Source organism: Acartia tonsa, chromosome 5, assembly GCF_053477335.1.
Source record: "Acartia tonsa isolate MP-2025a chromosome 5, ASM5347733v1, whole genome shotgun sequence".
Lineage (NCBI taxonomy): Eukaryota > Metazoa > Arthropoda > Copepoda > Calanoida > Acartiidae > Acartia > Acartia tonsa.
This window is the reverse complement of record NC_137264.1, coordinates 4,384,903-4,402,196: the sequence shown is the minus strand read 5'-3', so window position 1 is coordinate 4,402,196 and position 17,294 is coordinate 4,384,903. Positions and strand designations below refer to the sequence as shown.

The following is a 17,294-nucleotide window of genomic DNA, read 5'->3' as shown; positions in this document are numbered from 1 at the left end:
AGTCGTTATGTATATGCGATTATTAGTTATAGTGGTAGGAGTACCTTGACACAACTTATCGCCACGAAGTTAGACCTTTCATCAAAGGCAATTTAATCAAAAGAATGCCTGTAATAATTCTGATATCATTCCTCATAAAAAAGTAAAAGTACGTCTGTGAGTCTTTCTGACTGTGTATAAGAAAAGATCTTGCTAACCACCGATTTGGTTCTCCTTTACAATGTAGGTTTACATTGATCCTGGGAAAGTTTAAAATGATTCTTGTGGGGGGTACCACGCTATAAATGGTTTATTCATCTCTGATTTATATAATGAAGGAATATTTCATGCCCAAAAATATTAAATGTAAGGTTATTATTGATTTAATTTTAAATATATTTAACAGTCGGTATAAGTGCGCCAAATAGATATTTGGTTCTAGTTGGATAGTATTAAACATAGTTTCAGAAGTTTGGTGTGCATTGATTTCTGTAGATGTATTACACCTTAAACTCATCAGAACTGCATACTATTACAACAAAATTAACTTCTTCTTTGCAACACTAATATCATAAAATACCAACCCTAATTTATTTGATAATGGGCTTTTTAAAAGCTTTTTTATAATTAGGTCGGATAGCTTTTTCGTTAAATTAGGCATGTTAGAATTGTCCTATCGATTTCAAACTTTGCATGGTATTTCCTGTGGTAGTTAGATACGAATTAGAAAGCGTAACAATTCTATAATCATTACCAAAATGTCCGTACGTACATTTTAAACTTGTTGATTTTTCTACTTTTTAACAACAAATCTTTAAGTGATCTAATTATCCGATTGTTCTGATTTTTGGTATATTTATTCCTGGGACAACAAAGTACAATATTAAAAGCGAAGCAACTCTATAATCAAGTCCTAAAAATGTAAGTATGTCCGTATAACATCAACAAATTTACTCACAATTTTGCTTGGACTCTTATTCATTTATATTCTGATTATTCAGTTCTGACACTATACAAATGTTAATGTCCGTTTGTCCTACCGTTTCAGAGCTTCGCTTTTATGGATGTCGTCATCCTTGTTAAAAATTATAAATATGTGAAAATGGTAATATGCGGAAATGAATGAACACCTATAAGTTTAACCCTCTAGAAAGAATCAGGGACTAGTGATTAAAATTATTAAAGCTGTCCAAAAATGTCAAGGTTATCCCCCCCCCCCCAACTTATGGGACTTCTTGCGTAATATTAAAAATATTTTCAAAAATTAATTTAGGAGTGGAGTCAATTACCCCTTTTACCATTTTTATTGAACATACTTGCAAAAGGGTTCTACGCAAGTAGAAAATTCTAATTGTGGTATGCGGCAGCTCTGGACCATGCAGAAACCAAGACATTATAGTGATGCTACGCACCTAGCTAAATCCTGTTATTCTACAATTATAAAGCCACCTGAAAATATGTCAGATAACGGTACTGGTTTCATCCCTCAGTTGTCCTGCAAATGGAGGGAGGGGGTGTTACCCCTCCCTCTCCCATCCTAAGCACCGGAACCTTCCCCTTCAACCACCAAGTTATCAGCACCACCTCAACCCTGAGGATAAAGGATCTAAACCTGCCCTCACCTGATAGGATCACCCCCACACAAACTGTTGTTGTCACAAGTAATCATCAAACCTTCCCTCTTTAGTACCCAGACCTACCACTCAACCCCTCTATGCTTATCTACCTATTGTGCTGCTCCATGGGCTATCCTGCCTGCCCCAGACAGGGATAGCCATCTACCTAACCATTGCAATTACCTATGTTTTACTGTATGATTTATCTTTAACTATCTTTATTCCTAATCCATATGTATTTATATTATGGTTAACTGTATTCTTAATTCCCCCCACCCTTTCCAGGGATGGGGACTCATGATTGCCCAAACTGACTATTGTATATGTATTACAATGCTTTTATGTTATGATTATTTATTCCTATCCATTGTAGTTAATGTTTGTTGTATATAGCTTTAGTATCCTTTACACCTTCAATAAAGTGACAACTGAAATAGATGTTGATTCTTGTCTAGTGAATGCTAGAGAAGCGTAGCTTCTCTATAGTAAGGTGTCCACGTCTGTTCACACTGCCGTAGTCTTTATTCGAACTCTGGTGTCTGCCATTTACCCTAGGCGGATACCACAACTTTGGTGACAGCTGTGTGAGATTACGGCGAACCACAAGTGTAGAGCAGACGCGCATCTGAGGCTAAGGTACTCCCAGCAGTGAATCTGGCAAAACTGACGCAAGCAACCTGAATTACCCACCCTGGACAGCAAAGTTTAACTCTGCATCCGGCAGTTGTGGAAGCGAGACAGCGAAATTTGATGAATAACCGCGAGCAGCGCTGATATCTAACGGAGAATTGAGCGCCAAAAGGGCTGAAACAGGCCTGCGGACCGGCTGAAACAAGCCAAATAAGTGTAAACGGCTGAAAATAGGCCAATTTTACTGCAAGAGATAGCAGGATCCGAACCAGTGGCGCTAGCAGGACGGGACATTCCCTGCCGCCATCAGCTGGATTTGGATAAGCGGCGCTAGCAGGACGGGACATTCCCTGCCGCCGATAGGCTGAAACACGCCACATAGCTGCAAGCGGCGCTAGCAGGACGGGACATTCCCTGCCGCCGATAGGCTGAAACATGCCACATAGCTGCAAGCTGCGAGCTAACATACGAGTGTAGTGCACCAGAACAGAGAAAAACTACGTCAACTCCGAGTATCCTGAGAGGCTACAACGCAGCCACCCATCTAGAAAACAGATATTATATCACATTTTCAGGGATTACCACCCTAGTGTGATGGCCAAACAATAGATTTATGAGCAAAGCTTGGCAAACAAATTGTTGTGTTGTGATAAATCTAAGAATAGAACAGGCTTGGATTATTGTGTATTGTGATAACAGCTAAAAATAGAACAGAGTTGGTAAACAAATCTGTTATGCAATTGTGATAAGGACAGAAATAGAAGCTAGATGTAACATAATAAAGACCCTGATATACAATCAAAACAATCTCAAGCCCACAGCACAACAACAACAATACACCCCTTATTCCAAGGGAAGGGGAGGGGCCCCTCTCCATTGAAGGCAAATACAATCAGGGTGATATAATAGATAAACCTAGGATTGAGAAGAAAAGGCCCTATTACACCAGCACACAGTTACCCCCTTCCCTCACAGGGGGAACGGACGGAGTTACCCCCGTCCCCTCACGCGCTTCCCCCTTCCTACCCACACTAGACTAAGTCCGTCTGTAGTGTGGGGCTAGCTATCGGACACACAGAGCGCCATTCACGGATAGCGCAACAGAGTGCGGAAAATATCATAAATCCAACGGACGAAGCGGACCAATGAGAGAGCGAGTTGAGGGGTGAGAGCGCGTTTTCCCCGTGTGCGCGGATTTGACGGCGCGGACGCGCGTTACAAGGACAGGAGATTCCACGCACACACACACACACACACACCCACACAGGAGAGGGGCCATTCTATAGCATACATCAGAGATATTTTTTTAGGAGAAAAACTTGCAAGCTCCTCCCTCCCTGTCTACAGTGTGATAAGGAAAACTAAACCAGTTCCTTAAACCCGCTCAGACCCTCAACATCTTCCTAGCCTGCCAACCCTACTTCAAAGCTGAATGGTTAGTGAAGCAAATATATGTATATATAAATACCCAAGTGATAAATAAGGTTGTTTTTTGTATCATGGGTACAAGTAAGTGAATACTAACCTCACCAAACAACACTGGAAACTGATATGGTAACTGAACGAAAGTACGCCCACCCTGTGGACATAGCCTGACTTGCTGCCCCACACTGGGCAGTGGTGGTGTGTACCTGGACCATCGACCTTCATAGTTGTGAACTATATACAGAGGAAGCGTGATTTTTTTGGAGCAAGGAGGAAAAGCTAGCTAGCGCTGGGGATATTCCTATACACGTATATATATATATATGGGCGTGTAGCCATGTATATATATAGATAGCCTACCTATCCATATATCTACTAGCGGATACGCTCCTAGAGACATCTGGGGATACCTAACATATTCCCTGTTACCTTTAAGCTAAGATCCGCTGGTTACCACAGAAATCAAGAGCTATACTGGAAAGGAGAACAACTCAGGCTCAACAGTTAAACAAGACGCTGGCACAAACAGACCAACCCCCTGCTACTTATCATGGGGGCGCGCCAGCCACAGAAACTCTTGAGCCAGGAGGACCGAGCCTACGGCTACGTGGACTACCACCCTAATTACACAGCTATAGTATTTATACTAGGGGTGAGCCGGCTCGAACCTCCTTGCGGTGCGGCTACTCTACTCTGCTCCTATATCTACAAGATACTGCTTCTGTTATTACTTTGGCCTACTGTGTTGAGTACAGTGAACATCAAACACATGCCAGGTCACAGACCCCTGGTCCCTGAGATGCCCTTGTCTGGAAGGATGACTGAATGTCCGCTGCACAGCTCCTGTTCAGTTGGTGCTCAACGTACGAGAAATAGCAATACTGGACTGGGGATTGCTGAACCTGTAGGTGTCCTCCTGGGGGTGTTGAACGATGCAACTGAGCCTAATGAGAAGGTGACAAGCTTCAGAAACTTAGTGGCCAGCCCCAAGATGGACACTATTACCAGAACTGAGACTCCAAAGGGGCCCAGCCCTAGGGCCAGTACCACCTGTTTCTGGGGTGGAAAGGTCCTCCCTGGCACTGGCCTCCCCAATCTGGAGGATGGGGAGCTGTCCCAGGGGAATAGGCCCTTCACCCAGATGCCCGACGCATACCTGGGGGTGGGGGAGCCGCCACCCAAGCCTCCCTGGGAGCCCCCAGGCATGGAACGACTGGGGACCGGCCTAAGGATGGGGACTGGTGACCTGCCGCAGTGGAAGACTTTACCCAGCACGGAGGGAGCAGGGTTGACCCGCAGCAGTGAGGCTGTCCCCCCACACTCCAAGACCAGATGCCGCTACTTTGTTGAACCACTGCACATGTCCCAGCCAAGTTCCCCCATGCTGCTGAAGATGGAGGCCCACCAGGATGCAGAGCTCAAACTAGGGGAGTCAATAAGAAGGCCACCACCTGCCAAAACCAGAACCACCGCAGGGGCTCCCCACCAGCAGCTGACGGAGCCTGGCAGGGACGCAATACCAGCTGGCAACTCTGGCCCAACTCAGGTGGCTACCAACAGTCTGCTGACAGTCCGGAATACAGTCCAGGCTACCATCAGTATGGCATCTTCTGGGCCTTGCTGGTCCACCTGTGGGTACCTGTCCACACACTGGCCACAGGTACCCCCCAGAGATCATAGCCCCCTTTCCGACTGGCACCATCAACGGCCTTTGCTACCAACTACCTGGCATACCCAGAGGCAGGATCCCTCATGTGGAGAAGCACCTGCAGAAGCTAAGGCCGAGGCTGGCCTCGCCACCCAGGGGAGGAGAGCCGCTGTTGGATGGAAGGAACCTGTGTGTATGGGGAGGAGGCTGAATGTAACCAAGGAGCCACCACAAGCAGCCCAGCACCGCCTGACCCCTAGTAGGGGAGACCCTGTTTGTCAGCTGGTGCCCCAACTGGAGGAGGAGAGACCTGGCAGGTTGATACACCCTGGGGAAGCCGGCCTGATGGGACCCAGCTGGACGAAGGGGCGCTGCCGCTTCAACGGCCACACAGCCGCCAAGTGTAGAACCGGTTGGGACCAAGCAATGCAGAAACACCAGGCCGCCCAACAACCTGCATGCAACCAGTCTGCCACCCAGGTCCACCTGGAGGGAGATGCCCAGCCGTCACCCCAATTAGCTGCCGCCGCTGGGGCCGCGGCTACCCAGGAGTCTGTGTCTCAGATTGGGACCATAGTGGCCAGGATCAACGTGCTGGGAGGAGCGGCTGAACCCAACCGGGTTGGCCTGGACCTCAGCCTCAATCACAGGGGACCGGTGTCCGTAACCCCTGTCGCCCCCAGCAAGAGCCGAGGGGCGCTACCCAGCGAGTCTGAGTCGATGTATGGGACGCCAACCGGCGTCGCCACCTGGAAGGAACGAGAGGTGCTTCCCTGCACCACCAAGCTGATGTCTGGGGCGACAACCGTCGCCGCCACCTGTGAAGACTGGGGGGTGCTATCCAGCGCCCCACGCTGGTGCCTGGGGCGACAACCGTCGCCGCCACCGAGAGACCTGGACCCCTGTGAAGACTGGGGGGTGCTATCCAGCGCCCCCACACTGGTGCCTGGGGCGACAACCGTCGCCGCCACCGAGATACCTGGACCCCGGAATGAGCCCGCAGCCCCAGAGGAAGGGGTGACACCCGTCACCCCCAGTCAGCCAGAGCCCCCAGCCAGCAGGGAGAGTCCAGCTGTCCCTCACCCTCAACTGCATCCAGCTGTCTACCTCCCTCAACCAAGCCAAGGTAATTGTATTGCACTGGTGTACCAGGAAGTTTGGGCTGGGCCAAACTTGCCTGCGCCCCCTGCATCTGCCCCAGGAGCCAGGATATCAGCCATTACCAGCCAAACTGAAGAAGCTTTGACCGCTGCCTGGGGAGTAACACCACTAGATGTGCCAAGTGCCGAGCCTAACCATAGAAGTAGAGGATCCCCAACAATTATGTCTACCCAAGATGGAGACAATGTGCCTGGACCCCTTCAGGCTAGGGGAGGAAATCCGGAGCCTTGTGCCTCCAGTCTACCAGCAGCAGTGGCCGTGGATGGGCCTGTCTCCCAGCCAACTAGAGCGGAGCCACCCTTGCAGATCCAAGACAGCCTCCGGCATAAAGGATGGACTGTTACCTTTCCCTACCCCGCAGGTCGGACTGCCATGCACCACCCTGCCAATGTCCAGAATGAGCCTGAAGGAGGCAACGCTCCTACAGTATGGCAACCACCACCTGCCCGCGTTGACAGAGACCCTGGAAGCCGAATGAACCTGACCAGCCCCGAGGGCGAAGAAACTGCGCCTGCATCCAGTAGCCAGCCTGCCAGCAGCAAGGTGACCAACACGATGGAGACCACCAGCCCAGTGGAGAAACCTGAAGAGGTGTATACCAGGCGGCTGTTGGTCCAAGCCCCCTCATGTGCTGTGCCACTCCTGGAGGTTGCCAGGGTGGCCTCAGAGGTACACATCCAACGGCCAGAATATCCAACAGGACCAGCTACTCCAGCAGATATAGCCGAGTCCGTTAGACCTGGGGAGGGCTGGAGTCCACCACCATCCAGCAACTGGTATCCTGGCGGACCCATTCCACAAGGACAACAAACTGAAGGCCGCAACCACTGTCGGAAGTCTGGCGGTGCAGACAACCCCTCCAGCCTTCCGAGGGGAGAGTTGTGGTATGCGGCAGCTCTGGACCATGCAGAAACCAAGACATTATAGTGATGCTACGCACCTAGCTAAATCCTGTTATTCTACAATTATAAAGCCACCTGAAAATATGTCAGATAACGGTACTGGTTTCATCCCTCAGTTGTCCTGCAAATGGAGGGAGGGGGTGTTACCCCTCCCTCTCCCATCCTAAGCACCGGAACCTTCCCCTTCAACCACCAAGTTATCAGCACCACCTCAACCCTGAGGATAAAGGATCTAAACCTGCCCTCACCTGATAGGATCACCCCCACACAAACTGTTGTTGTCACAAGTAATCATCAAACCTTCCCTCTTTAGTACCCAGACCTACCACTCAACCCCTCTATGCTTATCTACCTATTGTGCTGCTCCATGGGCTATCCTGCCTGCCCCAGACAGGGATAGCCATCTACCTAACCATTGCAATTACCTATGTTTTACTGTATGATTTATCTTTAACTATCTTTATTCCTAATCCATATGTATTTATATTATGGTTAACTGTATTCTTAATTCCCCCCACCCTTTCCAGGGATGGGGACTCATGATTGCCCAAACTGACTATTGTATATGTATTACAATGCTTTTATGTTATGATTATTTATTCCTATCCATTGTAGTTAATGTTTGTTGTATATAGCTTTAGTATCCTTTACACCTTCAATAAAGTGACAACTGAAATAGATGTTGATTCTTGTCTAGTGAATGCTAGAGAAGCGTAGCTTCTCTATAGTAAGGTGTCCACGTCTGTTCACACTGCCGTAGTCTTTATTCGAACTCTGGTGTCTGCCATTTACCCTAGGCGGATACCACACTAATAACTACCCACTAACGGTATAAAGCTCCTCTGAACATTAAACTAATATCCCCCTTCTTTAGTATTTAATATCTAAACTGCATCATAAATAAAAACTTTAAAATCTGTACCAACTGCTGCTTTGTACGTTGCCCGACATTAGTGCTAAGAATTAAAGTAATGCCTTAGCCCAAAACAGGCGCAACTCATTGCCATGAACAGTTAAGTCGTGCAAACAAAGACCTGATGGTCTTCAAACATTTGTATGTTAGCGGCCTAAGACTTACTATAAAGATCTAGCCCTACGTTGTTATCAACCGTTATAAGAGGTATAGTATCTACTATCATCTCTTGCCAGGGAGGCTGTCCTCTAGTCCCTGGCCAAAGTTTACCAATCATTTTCCACACGAATAAACCTACATTTAAGATTTAATAAATTTTATCTCGGTACACTTTACCCAAATAAATAAATGACAAATATAAATAGCAAGGACATAAACATCGGTAATAAAGTACCCGCTCGTCAACGGGGAAGAGGGTGCCTTGGCTGAATAGAGGCGCAACTCTTTACTATGTACTGTAAGGACTTGAAGGTAGAACAAAGGTTGCCTGCCTGCAATAGTTGGAATGTTTGAGAATCGAGACCTAGTAAAAATTCTGGCACTACGTTTGTATCAACCACCACTAGAGAATATTTTTCAAAAAGACACATATTTTTGGAAGTTCCTAAGATGCAAAGATAATTATCTCAAAATATCTTTCATGAATGCGAAAAGAAAACTGTCATGTATTTTTGTATGTGTGTGTATGTGCGATCTTAGAATGAGAATATACGACTTGACTCGAAAATGGGTTTGGAGTGTTTTTTCATTACAAGGTAGTTTTTATAAATTTAATATTAAAACCTTTGAAAGAGCAATTATAATGATTTCAAATATTACTTTAAAAATTAAGATTCTAGTTTAATGAATAAATCTTTACTAGTATAGTGGCTTTGTCAATAGCCTCCCACATCCCCGAAAACTAGGTTAAAACCATTAATATGATTAGTTATAGTCCCTGAATATTAAGCTTCCAAGTCAGACAGACAGACACACATGGTTCTATTTTGTCTTGTCCTTTAATTACTGAAAAAAAAACTTTAGGCTATTTGGATTATGAGTAACACAAAATTCCGTTCATCTAAAACTGGTTTGATTCAAGTGTTTTTTTGTTGTTGTTAATACTAATTTTTCTTTAGATAAATGGTTATTTGGTGTTTTGAATGAATATTATTTGTATGTTTGTTAGTTGTCCAACTTTCAAACTTTTTTTTCGACTTGCCATGTAGTTTGGTTCAAGGAATATTTACTAAAATACACCACGAATAGAGCTATTAATAAGTTTATTGCAAGGCAGTCCATCTACAGTTGCAGCTGCAGCATTAATGTGAGACGCTAGTTTATTTTCGGGTCAGTCGCAAACGCAAGCAAAAGCAGAAAAGAGCAAATAACATTATTGACACATTGAACATCAGTTAAAAATAATATTTTGTAAGCCATTTTTTTTGCAAGAAACAGCCTATAAATATGTGAGTTAGAATCACTTTTTTACTTCTACATAGCCTAATCCTTTTAAGGTAACATGATGTCTGTCTGTCTGTGGTTCAAGATCTCGCTAACTGCTGGACTGATATGGTTATACTTTACAGTGTAACTTTATTTAGGTCCAGGGAAGGTTTATAACTATTTTGGGGGAGTGTACCTCTATCCTTTTAAGAGAAATTAGCCCTGAAAAGATAGCCCCCCCTTTATTATTTTTAAAGCCTCCCCTCCATTTACTTTAATGCACCAAGAGGCCTCTAGGGGCTAAGCTTTTGTATAGCATGAAGAAAGAAAAACTGTAGAATCCTGATTTAAAAATGATTTTAAAACTATTTGACGTTAAATTTAATAAATTTTCGACTTTTTTCTAACCTTATGATATTGCAACTGTTTATTTTGTATGGATAAAATTACACGCGAAATTTCAAGTAGGTTTTTGCCCTTTGGTCCTGTTACGACTTTTTCTGCAATGTTTGAAATATACTCATGTTAGAATAAATACAACATAGATAATACTTAACTTTAACTTCCATTAATTCCAGCCTATCTATAATACAAAGTAGAACGATGTCTGTCAGTCCGTCCGTCCGTCTGTCCCTTAAGATCTCAGTTACCACGGAACCGATCGGATACTACTCTTCAGGGAATATACCTACTGGTCCTGTGGTGGTTTTAGGCTTTTTTTAGGGGGGGGGGGGGACACCCAAACCCCCAAAAAACAAAAACATTTTTTTACGAATTTTTACTTTGTAATAGATTTGAGAAAATTAACCAAAAAATATATCTATTATAATATTATAGTTAGTTTTACTGGATTCAGAAACCTGCAGTTATTAATCAAACTCAACTAGAAAGTACCAAATGCATATGGAGGGGAAGGTTTTCTGAAGAAAAAAACAGTAGCTGCACAGTGTTTGTTATGAATGCGACTCGTGCACAGCAGCTCGGCTGCGTATTCTTAGTTGTTGGCGGATACAAATATCCCGTAATATAGGGAAATGCAACTATAATCTACGGATTTTTTTATTCACTGCCTGCAGCAATAGCCACTGTAATGTAAATAATTCTGACTAATACCTATCTCTCTCCCCAAACAAAAAAAAATCCATCTTTGATGGATAGGTTTAGTAAAAAAAATAATAGGAATAATAATTTAGAAACAAGAAAGAAAATGTTATAAATAGTGCAGCGCAAAAACCTATAAAAAATAATAGTTATTTCTTGCATCGTATTATAAACGGCTTTCCGCGGATATAGAATGTACAATTATAAGATTAAAACCAGTTTTTTAGCCCAGGGGTGCCGAAGGCGCGGGCTAAAAAAACTGGTTTAAATCTTATGATTGTACATTTTTATATTCGTAGAAAGCTGTTTATAATACGATGCTAGACATAGTTTTTTCGTATGGATGAGAACCGGTTCCTATCCACCGGATTCGAATAAATACGAGAACAGTTATTTCTCGCATCGTATTATAAACGGCTTTCCGCGGATATAGAAAGTAAAATTATGAGATTAAAACTAGTTTTTTAGCCCCTAGGTGCCGAAGGCGCCGGCTAAAAAAAAACTGGTTTTAATCTTATGATTGTACATTTCTATATTCGTAGAAAGCTGGATATAATACGATGCTAGAAATAGTTTTTTCGTATGGATGAGAACCGGTTCCTATCCACCGGATTCGAATGAATACGAGAAAAGTTTATCTTTATACATTTTCAAAAAGACAGTGTAAATGATGCACAGAAACTAAAACAGTTTGATTCAATAATGCATGATTTGGTGAATTTTTAAATAGTTTTCTTTGGATAGTACATACTATATTTTTTATATTAATGTAGACGTGGCAATTAGCAGGTAGGGACGCGACATTGGGCTAATTGTTACGCTAGTCTCCAATGTTTTATTATTCGTTGTCTCGACATCTTTGGGGACTATTCTTAATTTTTGAATCGTGTGTACAAACATTTCAACCACTTATTGTTATTTACAGAAATGGAAATTTTTTGTATCTCAATTGTAATGTTGATGTCCTACATCAATTTATCAGCCATTGTCTTATCCCTTTGTATCCTTGGGTAATTAGTGTATAACTAAGCAAGAGAAAAGACGCGTGCTCATGATTATGACAGGGGGGCGAGATCGATTTTGTACACCACCGCCAGAGAGAAAAGGGGAATTAAAATTTCGTTACCTAGCGGTTTTTGACATTTTTCCTCCTCCCGTGATAGTGTGCCCCATAGAACTCCTCCTTTATTTTTGTCAGAAGGGTGACCTCACCCTCTCCTGCACGCCCCAAGAAAGAGATGTACATATATAATTAGTAATTTGCTTGATTCACATCTTACAAAAATTATCTTTTACTTTCTCTCACAAAATGATATTCTATTTTTTATTCAACTTTATCTAATTTTTGTATGTAAATATAAAAAAGGAGAGCAACAATTAAGTTGTAAGGGGGAAGTTGATCCTTCTCACTTTTCAATTTATATTTCATGAAGAAATTTTTTTTGGATAGGGTCATTTTTGTTGAGAGGGTGGAGAAACCCTCTCCCAAGATAGTTAAAACCCATCCCTGAACCAATAAGAAATTTCACTGTAAAGGAGAATCATATCGGTTCAGCAGAAAGCAAGATCCTTCTCAATAGACAAAAAAAGCTTTCTACTTTATATAATAGGGTAACATCCTTTACAATATAGCAGTTAAAGTGATGCTATGTAGTATGTACATAGTACTCATGAGACAATCAGCTCTGGTTGTTTTTAAGTCCTCACTGAACAATTGCACCTGTTCAAGGACCAAGGTATTTTCCCTACAGATTCTATAGCCAATTAGTCCCAACTGGAAAATATCATAAGACATGCCCATGGTCAATAAACAGATTTCCAAAAAGCACAGACAAACCAACGCCCAATTACTTTATTGTGTTTAAGAATTATATTGGACTAGCGAATATGAATAAACATTTATATGGAATGAAAGTGATAATCTAATAACTCCCACTAATTACTGGCTAATTACATTAATAACAGTTCATCCAATATACACCAGAAATCATAAAAGCAAAATTTAAATAAGATGAAACATGCAAGGACGTCCAAGCTTTTCATTTCTTTTTGTTGGAGGGTAAATTGTGGAGTTTCAAAGTATTTTTTGGAAAAGGTTTCTTGAAACATGCATTCAAAGAAAGCTCTACAAATCAGATAAAAGGACATTGCAACTGTATGATGTAGTATTACTTGAAGACATACTTACCTTATAAGACATAATTATAGAGATTTTACGCTTATAAAACCGTGCCAAAAAGTTTGAGTTTGTACCAACCGATTACAATAGAACTTTTTAAATCATAACGTTTTTAAGCCTCTCACTAAGAAAACATTTTTATAAAACTTTGTGTAAAAGTATTATAATTTTAAGTTCAAAGTCCCCTCCCTTTCTGAATAAGTATTCAACACAATGTAATATTTGAAAAAGCTTTTTTTTCAGCTAATATGAAATATTGTTTGTTATGTCTAAACATAACTTTAACACATTAATCAACCCACAACTTGCTAATTGCGAATTTTAAAGTTGTTTTTAATGAGCTAGTCACAGAGCATTTTTGTCATAAACTGAATTTAAAGAGATGTTATACTACTTCAAAACGAAGACTCCAAAACACACTTTTATAACGAAAATTTATGGGTTTAATAGCGCAAAAAAGCTCATATCAATTCATTAGGTGAAACTTTTAGCGGTAATAAAACCATTTGTTTTAGTGAGCAATGGATAAAATCATAAAGAAAAATAAATTGAAATACTAAAACGTTAGTATGAATGACAAAAAAAAGGAAATATTCAAACGAATTAAAATATCAGAATACTCTTTTACTGCTGGCATTAGTTTAATTATACTTTAGGGAAAAGATAAATTATTATCATAATTTTTATAGAATACTAACTAAAATACCATATCTATAATTCAAAGTATAATGATGTTTGTCCGTCTGTCCATTGAGATATCGCTAACCTCTAAAAAGAATGCATTGCAATTATACAAAAATATCATTCATAAATAAAATTAATAGGATCTGATCTGTGTCTGTCTCTCTGTTCCGAAATATCTTGCCAACCGTTAGACCGATATGGTTATCCTTTACAATGTAGCTTCTCATAGGTCCTGGAAAGGTTTATAACAATTCCTTATGATGGTGCCACCAACGTCCCAAGACAAATTCTAGAAATTGGCGGTTCTGATAATCTACAATAGATTTGGGGAATACTACCACCCACCCATCTGATTGAAGATAACCAATAGTCAGAGAATGTACAGTACATACCTTGAAAAAGTACGTGGCCAAATAAGCACAAAAATACTGCTTCTAAAAATTAAATTAAATATTAACTAAATATTAATAAAAAAAATATTTGAAACCCATATATAGTGTACAGAATCTGACCCTGAATATTCCTGCCATCGCCCATCTACTTGAGATTAATTGTATTCATGCATGCCTGTCTCCCAATGCTAATTTGATGTGCATTCATTTCCACATTAAAAACAAGGATGACAACATCCATAAGTAGCGAAGCACAAAAAGTCGTCGATGGGAATACGTACAGGGTAGATTTAAAAGGTTTTTACTAAAATCAAGAATAGATTTATTGGATAAAATAACCATGAAACCTTGTTTTATTTTGCATGATGACGATGGTCAAAGTAAATTATATTAAAGATGCTCATAACAATGGGAAAAATTATTTTGATACTGATATCCCATAAAAGTTTGAAAATTGCATCAAAATAAACAAAGATATGGGGAAATATGTAAAACATATAAAAATAGCTAAACACCTGATAAAAGGCAGTCTGGCCGTCATGGTTGTTTTATTAAAACGACAAAAAATTTAATTTTTAAATCCTTAACTTAAAAAATTTGGAAAATCGGACCATATACACTGAAGATATGGAAAAAAGTGTTAAATATATAAAAATAGCCTAAAACCTGCCAAAAAGGCAGTCTGGCCGTCATGGTTATTTTGTTTAAAAGACGGGAAATTTAATTTTGATATCTATAACTGAAAAATTTTGAAAATCGGACTATAAACACTGAAGATATGGAGAAAAATGTTAAATATATAAAAAACAGCCTAAAACCTGCTAAAAAGGCAGTCTGGCCGTCATGATTGTTTTCTTTAAAAGACGGAAAATTTAATTTTGATATCTATAACTGAAAAAATTTTGAAAATCGGACCATAAACACTGAAGATATGGAGAAAAATGTGAAAAATATAAAAATAGCCTAAAACCTGCTAAAAAGGCAGTCTGGCCTTCATGGTTGTTCCTTTAAACGACGGGAAATTTAATTTTGATATCTGTAACTGAAAAAATTTTGAAAATCGGACCATAAACACTGAAGATATGGAGAAAAATGTGAAAAATATAAAAATAGCCTAAAACCTGCTAAAAATCGGTCCGAACGCCAATGATTTTTTTATAGTCAATTGTGCTCCTTAATGATGGGAATGTTGTCAAAAAATTTCAGCATTCTATCTTTTATAGGAGCTGAGTAAATCCCATTTCCCCCATAGCGTTACGGACTGACTGACGGACGGACTGACTGACGGACGGACAAAGTGAATTATAGAGTAGCTTCGCTACTAAAAATATTATGGATCTTTAGCAAGGACTTTTTTTACACTAATCCCCGAAATTTTCATTTTTGTTTGCTTAACAATTTAGGGTTCTTTTTTGAAATTTAATTAGTTGGTTCATTAAGTTGAGAGTCTAAACGTTTCAACCATTAATTGTAATCTACTGAAAAGGTAATTTTTTCTACCATCAACGGCCATTGTCTTATACATTTAGATCCCTGGTCTTAGAGGATAATACGAGGGACAATAAATTGATGTAAACCTCACAATTACGATGAACAAAATCACCTATTCTGTGGATATAAATTGTTGGTTGAAGTTTGGACACTACTAATTTTTATTATCCAATCATGATTTAATAATATTTATCGCATCGTATTATAGACAGCTTTCTCAAGATATTAATATGAAAAAATATAGCATTCGGCCTATCAGGCCTGAAAAAACTGGTATTAATTTTGATACTTTTATTTTAATACCTATACATGGAAAACGATGCTATACATATTTTTTCAGCATTGCTGAATATCGGTCCTAATCCAGCGGAAATTAATCGGTTTCGAGGCCATACTGAAAGTTTCAAACAATCTAATAAGAAATATTTATAAATCTTAGGAACTATTATCACTTATAATTCTCTCCCTCATGCATGCAAAAACTCTAGTATTAAAATAGAATAAGCTGCCCCTTCTCTTTTGCTTCAGTGTCATAGATGAACTCAAACAAATGCTATTGTGTTATTGCAATTAGAAAATTATATGTGGATGTTATGATATGGGAAGTGAAGGTCCACCTCATTGTATGCAAACAGAAATGGAATAAGATACTAGTATTTCCAAACAATTTAAATCATATATACGTATATACGTTTTAAATGAAAATAAACCTAAAAAACATTATAAAAAGTGTCTAGTTGACCTTTCATTTATATTTATTGATGAGTTGAGTTTATTGGAAGCGTAGCAACTGTATTATTTGTCTGTATGTCCCTTTAATAAATCAAAGAATCTCTTCTTATATAGTTTTATTTTCTGCTTTGTTTACTTTTTCTCGTATTCATTCGAATCCGGTGGATAGGAACCGGTTCTCATCCATACGAAAAAACTATGTCTAGCATCGTATTATATCCAGCTTTCTACGAATATAGAAATGTACAATCATAAGATTAAAACCAGTTTTTTTAGCCCATGCCTTCGGCACCTCGGGGCTAAAAAAACTAGTTTTAATCTAATAATTGTACATTCTATATCCGCGGAAAGCGGTTTATAATACGATAAAAGAAATAACTATTCTTTAATTTGTTTGTCTGTGTGTGAGTGTGTGTGTTTCTAAGTACACGTATTAACCCAAATGCATGGGTTGAATTCTAATTAGTATAATAAATAGATACATCTCAGTAAGGGAGACATTAAAATGTAAATTATGCTGGCATCTTAAGATTTATAAACATTTTCTTTCAATAATCTACTTAAAATCTTTAGGTGCTTGTATGGCTTGTACAAAAAGCCAATGTCTAAAAATATCAACCGATATTTTTAATCCACAGAACAGAAGTAATAATTTTTTTCCCTTGTTATTGATTATTCGTCCATGTCTTAGATCCCGTTAGATTCCAGGATCAATATACAAATTGAAATAAATATAACTACCTACCAAATAAGATATAATATAAAAGAAGCTTAGGTCCCCCACCTCATTCTAATTTTACAAATGTGTTTCTAGCATTTGCTGGGATCTTAAATCCTACAGGGCGCTTCTGATATTTACTTAACCTAACCTAACTTTAAACAATTTTATGGTTCACTTTAAGTTCAAGGGAAATTACCGAAACAAAATAAGTATAGGCTTGTTTGTCAAAAGAATCTTCATAAAAAAACTCAAAGAAAATTACATTTCCCCACTTTTCGGACATACAAAATAATTT

At 40.0% G+C, this 17,294-nt stretch overlaps 1 protein-coding gene across 2 annotated transcripts in view; it reads left to right on the top strand.

Annotated features, from left to right (window-relative positions):
* Positions 1-17,294, top strand: part of LOC145318556 (uncharacterized) — a 547,717-nt gene that overhangs the window by 66,690 nt on the left and 463,733 nt on the right. The window lies entirely within an intron of this gene.